This window comes from Urocitellus parryii, chromosome 7, assembly GCF_045843805.1.
Source record: "Urocitellus parryii isolate mUroPar1 chromosome 7, mUroPar1.hap1, whole genome shotgun sequence".
In the NCBI taxonomy this organism is placed as follows: domain Eukaryota; kingdom Metazoa; phylum Chordata; class Mammalia; order Rodentia; family Sciuridae; genus Urocitellus; species Urocitellus parryii.
This window is the reverse complement of record NC_135537.1, coordinates 102,558,582-102,573,257: the sequence shown is the minus strand read 5'-3', so window position 1 is coordinate 102,573,257 and position 14,676 is coordinate 102,558,582. Positions and strand designations below refer to the sequence as shown.

The following is a 14,676-nucleotide window of genomic DNA, read 5'->3' as shown; positions in this document are numbered from 1 at the left end:
GAGTGGGCTACAAGGAGAATTTGGCAAGTGGTAAATCTGTCTTCGAGGATTTCATGGGCAGCAGCATGGGTGCTGTCCACCTGGTCAGCCTCCCAAGCTGCAAGATTCCAGGATGCTTGTTCAGCCCACATCCAGGGGTGAAAGCCAAGCCCCCACTCCCCACCAGTGCAAACTCTTCACCCATTCTGAAAGAGAGCAAGAGGGAAGGAGAAAGACCAGAGGAACCCAGGAAAAAGGAAATCCTGCAAAAAACCCCCCTATGTCCTCCAGAAAGTTCCCCTGCTACCCCAAGCCCCGGCTTGAGGGAACCCCTCCTTCAGCAGCATGTATGCATCATGCATGCTCTTGTGACCTTTTCCTATGAATAAACCCTGCTTCAACTTCACAAAACTTCCTTAAGTGCAGATGTCCAATGTAACACACGGCTTATTTATGTGACCCCACACCTGGCACAGTGGCAGGTGACTAAGAACAGTTTGCTGACTGGGCCATTCTTTGTGGTGATAATCCAAAAGTCAGAGAGCTGGTGAAAGGAGGGACAACTTGAGGCTGTGCTTGTAATGGTCTTGCTTTGACTTGCAGATCTGAGTCTCAAATCACACATAGGGTGTGCTTGATATTCCCACAGAGAAGGAAATCCTACTTAGTCCTGTCATCGCTCAAAAGGAGCCAAGTGTGTCACACTATGATGTTAGGGGTGTAAGTCATCAGGGGGAAGAGAAGGGTATCCAGGGCACAGAAATTCGCTTAGCTATATATGTCTCAGACCCCAGGATTTCCTTTTCCCCTCTCTATTGCCCTACTCCACTCACCAGGATATCCTCAACCAAAAAGTTGCAGGAAATTCTGCCAGAAGATAGGAAAACTGACATTAAAAGCTCTGTCCTCCCCAGGAACCATTGTCCATTTTTCAACTATGCAGGGAATATTTTGTCTGCCTTTAGCATCTGTAGAACCTGACCTTTGAGAAGGGAATACGGCAAGGCTAGGGGTCCACACCCATCCCAAAGGCAGTGTCATCTAGAGCAGTGATCACAAAATGAGGAGCAGACACCATGGGTGTTGGGAGAACCTCAGGCTGTGCATGGAGAGGCACTGACTGCTTGAAGAAGTGCTCTGCCCATTTCAATTGTCCTTCCCATCAAGGAGAATGACTGTCGGATGCTAACATCTTGTCAACACTTCTTAAACCCTTACTTCCTATTTTAATCAAAGGAAAATAGGTCTTGGAGTGAGATCCCTCAATTGATCACAATATGTAGCTAGTTTCATAACATAATTTTTCACTGGCTACATTTGCCTTTTAATATTCAAGTCAAGTGATGCTACTTTTCCATTGGCATTGATGATATAGTTTCCTTAAAAAAACAACAACACAATTACGTTTTATGAGAATTGGAACTGGCTAAAGAGAAAGAATTAAGAAGAAGCACAGTTGTTTGCAGATATACCAAGAATATCGTGAAAATATAAATAAAAATTGCAGCCCATGACCAAAGTTTGGGAACCACTGGAAATATGAAAAGAGAAAAAAAGGTTGGACGTGCCCAGTTTTCATCCTTGTCCTGATGCTCTCAAGTGTGTGGTCTTGAGAAAGCCACTGCACCTCTTTGCATGACTGTTTTCATATATTAAAATGAGGAGAGTTGCTAGACCAAAGGCTTTAAAGCCTATTTCAATCCTGAAATTCTAGGATAGTTTGCTGATGGGATGGGGTGGGGTGGGGTGGGGGTGATGAGAAGAAGAGAGCATGGCAATAATTCAGAGTAGTAAAATGTGGTGTAATTCTGCTTGTGAAGGGATCTCCTTCTTTGATTTTACTATGGACAGTGACCTAGATGCCAATCAGTTAGCAGTTCCATCTGTAGACCTCCCTCACCCATGCACCCAGCTTCCTCAGATGACAGCTATTTATCTCTCAAGAGGTCCAGCCAGAAGAGGGATCTTTCTGGCTGAACACCCTTTGCTAATCAAGCTGTCCTGAAACATGAGATCCTGGGAATAGCCTGATCATGAATGGCTTGGACCTGGCCTAAGAGCCAAAGAATTCCTGGAGGATCTCTATCAGCCACTGACTGTCTCCCTATTGTTACAAGTAAAATGAGAAGCTTAGGGATGAAGTAGTCTCCTTTCCAGAGACCTCACTAGAACTGAGGGTGTGTGAGGGAGGCAAGGACATGTCCCTATTCCAGGGAAGGGAGATGCCTGGCTTTGTTCCCCTTTCTGTGTTAGAGACTATTGAAAAGAGAAAGAAGAGATTTGATCTTGGATGAACTTTTCTTATAGTCCTTGAAATAAATTGAGCTCAATATCTAAATATCTGAGCAGCTAGAGTCAAGAAAAGATATCACACGACTTGGCAAATCACAATATGTGAGGTAAGACAGGTGTCTCACAGGAACAAAGGCTGGGTATCAGGGAAGAGGCAGGGGGGAAACCAGATGTGTAAAACCCAAACTGTGGTTTAGAGTCTGATCATTATTCCTTGGACAGTGTCAGATGTGCTTATAACTGTGACTCTTTTTGAAGACAGAAGACTGAAATAAAGAGGCTGAATGTCTCTGCTCCAAATGGACTCTCCAAATACATCTCTTGCAAATGGGCTTTTGCCTATGCTCTCCCCTGTCTCTAACCAGTCACCATTTATTCTGCAGGCATCTCCTCAGAATGTTTTCCTATGCAGTCTAAACAGGGATGTTTGCAATTATTTCTGTGCATTGTCTGTAGCAGGATAGTGAGCTAAAATATTCACAGGGGAGTACACTGTGTTTTTGAACAAGGAGCAGTGGGGACCATGGTGAGATGGCATCCATACTCTTCTAAATATGGCCATTAAGGCCGGCAAGGAGGACAGCTTATAGTGCCCTATCATCTGGATTTTTCAAGGACATCAGGAATTCAAGATTTTTATTTGAAAATTGCTGAATTACAAAAATTTTTTTTTTGTGTGTGTGTGTGTTCTGTGTGTGTGTGTGTGTGTTCTGTGTGTGTGTGTGTGTGTGTGTGTGTGTGTAGAAGAATAACACTTAGCAGGAAGCCAGTTGGCAATTCATTTCATCTATCTGCTCATTTTTTGGTTAGAAACCCAATCTAGAAAAGGTTTTATCCTATGAACTCCTAGACTTATCCCAACCTTTGTCTCCTCATTCTAGAAACAGACATGGTACCTGTTGAAGTTGAAGTAAAAACAGAAACAGTTCCTTGGCCTCTCCCCTTAGCACTGTCTTGTTCCTGTTGCCCACTTCTCACAAGCAGAAGAATGTTTTTTTTTTCCTTTCTGCAGACATCAAGAACTCAATAACAGTGTTTGATCACACATTTCTCAATTAATATTCCTTGAAATCCAAGTACCATGACTACAGCTGTGAAGCATATTAGGGGTGTGTTTGTGATGGAAAGTAGGATGGATCTGCATTAGAAGATCTGGATTGGGGTAAGGCAAAATTAGGAAAATTTGAAGGTATTCTGGTAATGAAGAGCACCTAGGGTGAGAATGTGTGAATGACATGAGAAGGATCCCAGCTCTCCAGAGAGTCTGGAGCATGGGTGAGTAGAAGGGGAGAGATGGACAGGCCTGGGTGATGGAGTGTGATGGGGCTCGGTAGATGAACTGAGGATTTGGGGTGCTCTACTCTAGACCTTGTCCAACTATGACAGAAGGCAAAGCATATGTTATTTTTGAAGCCCTGTGGATTTAGTCTACTAGCTTGAAACTTTCCTGAGGTTTCTTATTACATATCCAAAATATATGACAACTTTTGTGTTCTATCCCATATTTTTGTGGGTTTGTAAAAAATAAAATAACTACATTTTCCTTGAATTTTTAGTAGCCTTGATGCTTGGAGAAAGAGTTCCTGTGGCTTTGCTTAGTCCCTGGGACTTGTCCATTCATCCCTCAAGTCCGCCCTCATCCCTGTTTGTTTTAACCAGTTTTTTTGTTTTGTTTTGCTTCTGTGACTAAAGGACCCAACCAGCACAATTATAGAGAGGGAAAGGTTTACTTATGGGCTCATAGTTTCAGAGGCCTTAGTCCCTAGAAGTTCAGCTCCATTCCTCAGGGCTCCATATGAGGCTGAACATCATGGTGGAAGAGTGTGGCAGAGGGAATCAGCCTACCTGATGATCAGAAAGCAGAGAGAGATTCCACTCTCCAAATACAAAATATACACCCCAAAGCCACGCCCCAATTCCCACCACCATCAGTGACACCCTACCACTTCAGTTACTGGTTAGTTCCTGTCAAGGGATAAACTCACTGATTGGGTCAAGACTCTCAGAACCCAATCGTTTCTCCTCTGAACCTTCTTGCATTGTCTCACACGTGCACTTTTGGGGGACACCTCCCCTGAACCGTAACACCATTTAAGAATAGTCAGTGTAAGTCATGAGCAAGAGAGGGATGTGGGCAGAGCAAGGGTGCAGGCAGCTCTCTTGGCAGCATGAGAATTTGGATATGTCAGAAAGTTGCGGAATTATATAGGAGAGAAATGACACTTGGCCTAGTCAAAAGTGGAAGCAGTAAAATTGAAAAGGAAATGTCAGACTTTAGGTAAGAGTTCCAGGGAAAGCTTATAGATTCCAGTTGTTGACTGGACCAGAACGATGCCAATAAAAGCAACTTAACGGAATATTTTTTTTTCACCAGTTATGGAATGTCCTGGAGCTAACCAGATCCAGAATTAGGGAACCAATCCAAAAAATAAATGACAAAGGCAACTCCCCCAAGCCTACTTTGGTTTAGGGTTGGTTTAGGCCTGTTAGCTCCTCAGTTCAAGGCTAGGAAAAACTCCTCCATCACGCCAGGCTTATATTATCGACTCATAAAAGACTCCCCAGAAGAGAATGACTTCAACTAAATAATATTTTGGTGAGTTAAATGCAAATGAATCAGAGCATGTGTGGTCGTTTCTCTCCACATGGAGATTACACACTGGGAGTGGAGTGGAGGGGAGGAAGGACCCTAACAGAAAACCCTGGATATTCTACCTAAAAAAAAAAAAAAAAATGATGTTAGAGTAGTAGCAGTTGCTCCAAATCTAAAGCTTTCTGATCCTCAAACTGTGCTGGGGTTTCCCTGATTTGGGTTTTCCCTGATTCTAATTTGATATATGTAATGGAGACAGACTTTTGGGCATCTGGAAAATTCCTGCGTTCCCACTGTGTTTAGGCCCCATACTCCCTTTGCTCTGTGCCCTAATACTTTTTCCAAGCTGCAACTAAATTTCTAAGTCTTCAAATGCATGGAAACCTGATGCCATCTCTTAACACCTCAGGACTACCAACTAAAGCCTAGAAGGGAGAACTTCCACCGTCCTGAAAAAGGGACTCACGCCAGGATTATACTGTCGGCACAGTATTTTCCTGTTCCCAATCTAAGACCAGAGGCTACTCCTTTTGCTGTCCATCCTTATTCTTGTGATGCATCTTGGTTGGGAAATAGCTTCACAAGAATTGCTTCATTGGCCAAACACCTGTCTCTCTGCCCTTGGTGGAATGCTTCTTAATGATGTAATGCAGGGCCCACAGTTATCACAGAAAACAGGGGACCTCACATTGATTCATATCCTTTCTCTGGAATATGTCTGAACTTTCACTGCCTTGATGACCCCTCAGATTCTGCACTTTTTGTCCTTGAAGCTCAAATTCACTTTAGCCCACTCTCTCCTACACATAAACTCCCCAGGCAAGAGAAAGGCTATTCTTCAATCATTTACTTCTCTTTCTTTCTCCATTATTTTCTCATAAATGTCCATTGATGCTTGGAAGGTTTTGCCCTTTGCCTTCTGGCATCTGGTCCTTTCTGGATGCTTTGTCTCTTCTCAGACCTGGCTATTGTCAACCAACTCCCATTATTCTTCATTTGTGCTTAATTTAACTTACAATGTACCTCATTTGTGCCTGATTTTAACTTGTAAAATGTCTCCTACTCCTAGTGATGGTGACAATTTTTTTTTCATCAGAGAAATGCAATTTAATAGCACAGTGGGATTTCATCATACATGTTAAAAATGGCTATTACAAAAAAAAGATGACAAGTATTTTCAAGGATGTGGAAAAAGGAAACCACTTTATACTGTTTGTAGAGATATGAATTAGCACAACCACTATGAAAAATTTTTATTCCATTTTCCATGCTGCATAGATCTATGCTCTGAAACCTGGATTACAGTGATTTTTAGATAGAATCTTTAAGCGGCCTTGGTTTCTGAAGGTGCAGAATATGTCGGACTTGAAGCATCTTGAGGATAGAGGCTGTGTCCCTCCCGTTTCTTCATCCCCATGTTACTAGCCAAGTGTTCATGTATATAGTTGCTCAAAAGTGATTGATGAGTGAATGAATGATGCAACCCTCAATGTAGTGCTCTTAAGAGCCGATATGAGATGTTAGTGCAGATTCCCAGGAACCAACATCTCTAAAGACCATGAATGTTGTCTCACTTTGTAGAACAGCTAAAACATAGGTCATTGGTTCTCAAGAACTGGATAGAAATTCTAATAACATGTAGTGTTCGTATCTGGGAGTGACATGTTGACATCTTTGGAGCTTTAGAAATGAATGAATAACTTTATCAATGACTAACTATCACCTCTAAACTAAGGAATCTCAAGGATAATCTAGAAACACATGGACAGAAATTTGAGAATATACAAGGCCAACAGAATGATTTAGGCTAATCCCAGGGTGGCATCCTAGAAAACCATTGCAACTAAAAAGCTGGTATGTAATGAAGAAAGACTATATTGACTGAAAGGTGAATGAATGTCAGCTATTCAGAGACAGTAAGAATTTAACCAGTATGAACTGGCTAATCAATGCTGGACAAGTGAGAATGGGTCAGAATGAAGACAGCAGTCTGTTCTCAGACCCTCTGTAAGTTTCTCCTGTTATAGCAGATTGCCTGCCTGCCTTTCTTTCTTTCTTTCTTTCTTTCTTTCTTTCTTTCTTTCTTTCTTTCTTTCTTTCTTTTTGTGCTAAGAATCAAACCTGTGCCCATGCTAAGCAAGCAGCTCTACCACTGAGCCACAATCCCAGCCAAGCAGATTGCCTTTCTGTCTCCATTTACCCTTGTGCATCAAAATGGAATTGCCCATTCATACGATGGGAAGTATCATTAGGTTCCAAATCTCTGTGAAGTCATGGGAAGCATTCACTCACACTGCCTAATTTCAAGCTCAAACTGCCTTATTACAAGGCTACAGTAATCAAGAAAGTGTAATTACATTGTAAAGATAAATATACAGACCAATGGAATGAAATAAAAAGTTCAGAAATGAATTCTCATTTAGGCATTATATGTTCTTATTAGGTTGAACTAATTTTCAACAAAGATACAAAGATAACACATCAGGGAAAAGATAATGTCTTCAGTAAATTGTATAAGAACAATTTGCTATCTATAGAAAAAATAATAACTTCAACCTAAGCCCTATATCAAGAACAAAAATTAACTCTAAAGGCATCAATAACCTAAGTATCTATCATAATTCTAGAAGAAAACAAAACCTTTGTGACCTTGAGTTAGGCAAAGATTTCTTAGATGTTATGTCAGAAGTATGTTTCTTAAGAGAATAAAGTGACAAATAGCACTCCTTCAAAAGATTGTATTAAAAAATGAGAAGACAGCTACAGATTGGAAAAAAATTGCCAAACAAAAATTTTATAAAAGACTTGCATTCAGAGTGTTATAAAATACTCTCAAACCCTTTAATAAGAAAATAAATGATCTAAAAACAAAATGGAAAAAGTTTGAACAGATACTTCACCAAAAATATCCTGATCAGAATATAAACACATGAAAAGATGCTGAACATTGTTAACCATGATATAAATGCAAATGAAATTAAAACCACAATGATATTCCAACACACAACTATTAGAATGGCCAATTTTTAAAAAGAAAAACTGCACGAAATATTGTTGAATAGGAACAAGAATAGAATTCAGATTATACAATCTGGATGAGAATATAAAATAGTACTCCCACTTTAGATATCCTGTGAGAAGTTTCTTAAATATTAAACATAAACTACTGGGTGATCTAGCCATTCCACTCTGAGATGTTTGATCAAGAGAAAGGAAGATCTGTGTGTATGTGTACCATACAAAGGCTTGTATATGAATATTCATAATAGCTTTATTCCTATTTGTCCAAACTTCAAAGAACCTGAATGTCCATCAATAGATGAATAAATAAACTGGCATATCCACACCAGTGAGCACTACTCAACAGTAAGTTGAATGATCTGCTGATATACTGAACAACATGGATGAATTTTTTTTAAAGTTTACTGAATAAAAGATGAAAGACAAAAAAATACATACCCTATGATTTCACTTTCAGTAAAATACAAACTGTCTGTAGTGTCAGGAAGCAGACCTGTGGGTGCCTGGAAACAGGAATAGAAGGATTTTAAACAGGCATGAGGAAGCTTTTGGGGGTGATGGACATGTTCACTATCTTGATTTTGATGATCATTTCACAGCTGTGGAAGTTGTCAAAAATTACCATTTTTTCCTCTTAAAATAGGAAATGTAATTATATGCCAATTATGCCTCAATAAAGCTGTTAAGAGTACATACATATGAGTTCTGGCAATTAGTTCCCTATTTTTTACTACAGAGATCAGAAAACGGTTGGAACTTTGAGGACTGCAGGGTGCATCAGAACCTGTTTGAAATGCTTCTTTTGGGTTACCTGATAGGTTACCTTGACTTTGGGAAAAACTAAAACAATTCTTGGGCCACACAGAATTCATATAAGTTTCCCCATATATACATAATACTTTATGTGTATTATAACTGATTGCTGTTAAAGGTACATATGCAATACTTTCAGTCCAACAAATCCATTCCTAGGAGGATTCCTAGGCAAATGCAAGCAAAGAAATATATGTTTATGACAATACTGCTTGTATAATGACAGATCGAAAACAGCCTAAATATCAACCAACAGTTGAATCAGTAAAGAAATTGTGGAATATTTTTATAATGGAAAAATAATAGAGCAGTGAAATTCATGTCTCAAAATGTCTATGTATCCCGATGAATAAATCTCAAAAAGGTGATGCTATATTAAAAATAAGCTAGGCAGTGATGCAAGCTATAGCATACCATTACTGGAAGTCTTAAAGATATGAAAACTAATACTATACCTCACTGGTAGATACATACACATAGAGTGAAAGAAATAAATTTGGATGAAAACAGCAAACATTTAGTTCAGATAATAAATACTTTTGGTGAAGACACAAGAAAAATGAGATTAGGAGTTTACTCAGACCTCAAGTATATCTATGGTGTTTTATTGTTATTGTTGCTTTCTAACTATTTTAAATCAAAGGCTTTAATTCAGAACTCATCTCTAAAAATGGATATTTTCTTGTATAACCATAATAGGTTGCCAATTCTAACAAAATTATCAATATTTTTGTATCATGTAAAATATGCAGCAAATATTAAATTTCCACAATTGACTCAAAATATATTATAAAACTAGGAGTTATGGTTTGAATGTGAGGTGATCCAAAAGCTCTTGTGTGAGACAATGCAAGAAGGTTTAGAGAAGAAATGATCGGGTTATGAGAGTCTTAACCCAAGCAGTGTATGAATCCCCTGATAGGAACTAACTGGTAACTGAAGTAGAAGGGTGTGGCTGAAGGAGGTGGGAATCAGGGTGTGGCTTGGGGGTACATATTTTGTATCTGGAGAGTGGAGTGTCTCTCTCTGCTCCTCATGTGAGATGCTTCCTTCTGCCACACTCTTCCGCCATGATGTTCTGCTTCACCTCCAGCCCTGAGGAATGGAGCCAGCCTTCCATGAACTGAGACCTCTGAAACCATGAGCCCTCAAATAAACTTTTCCTCCTTCACAGTTGTTCTGGTTGGGTCCTTTAAGTCACAGCAGCAAAATAGCTGACTATAATACTAGGCAAGTACAAATCAAGATTCAAACATAGTCTACATTTTATGCTTTATTTTAATGCCTTAAATTGCTTTAAATGGAGAGTCTCCTTCCCTCAACATCTCACACCCAACATCAGATACAACATTTTTATACTTGCCTAATTATTGAAGCTTGATTCCTTGCCCTGAACCTGCCTCCCATTCTGCATTTATCCATTTGCTTCTTTCTAGTGTAATTTAACTTGCTTCTTTCCCTCTGTATGTCCCACATGAAGAATGTGTGTGAGATGGGGTCAAACTCAGATTCAGAATTTTTTGGCAAAAAAAAAAACTCTCCTGGTTAGGCTGAATACTCTGATTGCACACCTCAGGAGGTTCTGCTTCAGCTATGATAGGAAATAGATGGAAATTTTATTGATGGTGTCGGCCTAATATCCCCCATGTAGAGTTCCCCAACAACCTTTCATTTATTAGTGTCAGTCATCAATGCTCATTGCTTGGATTATTTCACTGGAAGTTATAAAATAGTGATTTGTATATCCCATTATTTTTCCACTTAAATTGAATATTTTATTTAAAAGAAGAATTTCCTTTAATCTACAAAGTCTATTTGATTATTCTGATGTACACTTCACAGAGGAAAAGCAGAAATCACACTTAATTATTTCTTTTTAATTATCAATTCTCACCATCCTTGCTAATCCCCTGCCCCTCCATTTCCCTCCCACTCCTCTTCCCTATCTAGAATTCATTGAATCCTCCCATGCTCTGCTCCCTACCCCACTGATTCAGCCTCCTTATATCAGAGAAAAACATTCAGCATTTGTTTTTTTCACTTAGCATTATATTTTCCAACTCAATCCATTTACCTGCAAATGCCATGATTTTATTCTCTCTTAATGCTGAGAAAAATTCCATTGTGTATATATGCCACATTTTTTTTATCGATTCATCCACTGAAGGGCATCTAGGTTAGCTCCACAGTTTAGCTATTGTGAATTGCGCTGCTATAAACATTGATGTGACTGTGTCCCTATTGTATGCTATTTTTAAGTCCTTTGGGTATACTCCAAGGAGAGGGATAGCTGGGTCAAATGGTGGTTCCATTTCCAGATTTCCAAAGAGTCTCCATACTGCTTTCCATATTGGCTGCACCAATTTGCAGTCCCACCAGCAATGTATGAGTGTACCTTTTTCCCCACATCCTCACCAACACTTATTGTTCTTTGTCTTCATAATAGCTGCCATTCTGACTGGAGTGAGATGATATCTTAAAGTAGTCTTGATTTGCATTTTTCTGATTGCTAGAGATGATGAGCATTTTTTCATATATTTGTTGATTGATTATATATCCTCTTCTGAGAAGTATCTGTTCAGGTCCTTGGCCCATTTGTTGATTGGGTTATTTGATTTTTATGTGCTTAACTTTTTGAGTTCTTTATATACCCTAGAGATTAGTGCTAATATGATGGACATCATTATCCAAAGTACATGTATGAAGACACAAATTGGATGTCAACATACTTTATAAACAGAGATACGAAAAATCGTGGTATATATGTGTAATAAGAATTGTAATGCAAAAAAGTATATGTATAAAGGTATGAATTGGCATGAACATACTTCATATACAAAGATATGAAAAATCGTGCTCTATATGTGTAATAAGAATTGTAATGCATTACCAATTCTCAGAATTAGGAGTTGTGCCTTAATGAGTTTTTTTCCCTTTAAAATTTTCTGGAAAAAATATATGGCTAAATGTTAAAATTTTTAACAACTGGGTGGGAAACAGGCAATCATTTGTATTATTCTCTAAACTATTTTACTGGTGTAGTGCTATTCTTTTTTATTTAAATGTGTGCTACAGTTTGAATGTGTCCCTGAATGTTCATGTGTTGGAAACTTAATTCTCTCAGCAACAGTATTGAGCATGAGATTTTAAAAAGCTGATCAGGCCAGAAGGGCTCTGACCTCATGAATGCATTCAGTCCTCTTTCCCAGACATAGGTTAGTTATCTCAGAAGTGGATTCCTGACAAAAGGATAAGTTCAACCTCGTTCTCTTCTTCCTCTCCTGTGCGTACTCTTACCTTCTGCCTTTCACCATGGGATAATGCAGCAAGAAGCTCCTTACCACATGTAGGCCCTTGAGCTTGGACTTCCCAGCCTCCAGAATTATAAGAAATAAATTTATTCTCTTTACAAATTTACAGTCTGTGATATTCTGTGATAGCAACACAGAACAGACTAAGACAATATGTAAGTATAAATCTGTATCAGTGATTATAAACGCCATAGTATGTTCTGAAAGCAGCTTAGTTGTGACAGGCTATTGTTTTGGTTATCATATCATACTCCAAACCAAAAGTGCACCTGTAAGAATAAGGAAAAGAAATTCTGTGTGTGTGTGTGTGTGCGTGTGTGTGTGTGTGTGTGTGTGTGTGTGTGTGTTTATGGACACAGAGTGACTCAGAATTGTTTCCTAGGGTTTTCTTTGTGACAGAGGGAAGGATGGACTCTGGTAAACAGACTTCACCTCAGTTTCCTGGTCTGTGGAAATCCACAATGTTAAATAACAAAGCCATTTCCACATGGTTTTACTCTTTGTACATACCTGGCAGAATAACAATCCCCAGCATACATTACATTTAACTACAGTGCCCGTGAACATGTCAATAACAAACCTTGAGGAAATGGGGCAGTGAGTATGTACTGATGCTTCTTTACATCACAAGCATATTCTGACATATTAGCCAGGCCTGGGCCCTATACAAGGTATTATTTTAAAGGACCAGGAAACAATTTGAAATCAATTATGAATGCGAGCCCATCACCTTCACAAAGGCTCTGGCCTCCACTGCAGGTGGCCTTCCCAAGAGAGGGCTGTGCTACTGTTCTGCTGGCTCCCTTGCTGCTCACTGGGCCTCTGCTTCTGTTTTTTTCCTTGTCTCATCTCTCTCATCTCCTCAGATTTCTTGCTTTTACAGCTTTCTCAGTTTTGTGAATTTACTATAATGAAACTGTGGTCATCCAGAAAACTCCCTGGTGGTGGTGGCTGCTCATAGGATTTGTTGGCTATGGAACCCTGAGCCCACCCTTTAGCGTTTCCCTTGTATGAAGGTTCTTTCTGCTTCTTTTCTCCTCTTTCTTTATCAATCTGCTGAAATGCACATCAAAGGATGCTAGAAATGCCCATCTATAGGAGGAAACCCTTTTTTCTTTCTGTAAAGTTGTGAGTCAGTGAGAGAGGGGGTCTGATAATCCAGTCAGCAATACCAGCTTTTCTCATTGCTGCGACTAAAAGATATGACCTGAACAATTTTAGGAGGAAAAGTTTATTTAAGGGCTCACGGTTTCAGAGGTCTCAGTCCATATACAGCCATCATGGTGGAAGAGTATGGCAGAGGGAACCAGCCCACATGGTGATCAGGTAACAGAAGAGAGAAAGACTCCATGCTCCAGATACAAAATATATACCCCATAGCTATGCCCCCAATGAACCACTGCCTCTAGTCACACCCCACCTGCCTCCAATTACCACTCAGGTAATTCCATCAAGGATTAATTTACTGATTAGGTTTAGGTTAAAACCCAATCATTTCTCCTCTAAACCTTGCATTGTCTCACCCATGAGCTTTTGGGGGACACCTCACATCCGAACCATAACAACCACTCTCACTCCTTTGCACTCCCTTTGCTGATAAGGAAAGCCATATAAATTGCAGACAGCCAAGCCTAATCTTAGAGGATTGAAACACAATAACACATTGGACCCTTTGTATCTACAGTTTCTTTGGCCACAACATGAAAGAATTAGCCGAGAACCCTGCCCTAAGAGGCCTGGACAAACTCATGGACAACAGGAATATGAATAGGGAAATGCATAATTCAGAGCAAAGTCATCTGCTACAGATCAGATACAGAAATGGTATGAGAATGCAGATTTTAGGCCTGGGTAAAAATAACAGCTGAAAATGAGTTTAATGCAAGTTTCTGGGGAGAATGGTTTGGTTTTATTTGGAGGCACGAGAAAAAAGAAAATTCTTGTTGTAAGACCCAGCTGACATTTAGAGATGCATGGGAAATGACTTCTAGCCTGGGGGGTGGAACACAACTTCTTAAATGTGATGAACTCTTCCTTTAAAAATGTTTGAGATCAGAAAAACCTCTAAAGCAAATTTAAAAAAAAAAAAAACTATTTTTAAAAGAATTGCATCTTAGCCAAACAACGGTGGTACACACCTGTATCCCAACAGCCCAGGAGGCCGAGGCAGGGGGATTTTGAGTTCAGAGCCAGCCCCAGCAAGTTAGTGAGGACCTAATCAATTCAACAAGACTCTATTTCTAAATAAAAATATATATATATTTTAAAAATGGCTGGGGATTTGACTCAGTGGTTAAGTGCCCCTAGGTTCAATCCTCAGTACCAAAAAAGTAAAATTTAAATGGTCAACTTAATTGGAATAAGATATGCTGGAGATTAAGAGGTTTCTGGTTGTGTCTAGGATGATTGGCATGTGGGATAGCAAACTGAAGTGGAGGCCCTCCATAAGTGGAGTAGCACCATTCAATGGGATCTTGGCTTGGATGGAATAAAAGTTGGAAGAATGAGGAAGCAGCAGCTGATGCAAGCTTGATTCTTCTTGAACACGTTCTTGATCGCTGCTTTATTTGTCTGAGGACACGAGACTCTCACTCCTTCACTCTTTCAAAGCAGACTCTGCCAGTGATTCTCCAGAGAGTTTTCAGAAGCCTTTGGTCTCAGGCTGGG

General features: G+C 39.5%; 1 long non-coding RNA gene across 1 annotated transcript in view; it reads left to right on the top strand.

Moving 5' to 3' along the window:
* LOC144256277 (uncharacterized) overlaps window positions 1–14,648 on the top strand; it is a 36,956-nt gene extending 22,308 nt beyond the window's left edge. The window contains exon 3 of the long non-coding RNA XR_013344050.1: window positions 14,411–14,648. This is a non-coding gene — a long non-coding RNA (uncharacterized LOC144256277). The remainder of the gene's footprint in view (window positions 1–14,410) is intronic.
* The last annotated feature ends 28 nt before the right edge of the window (window positions 14,649–14,676 follow it).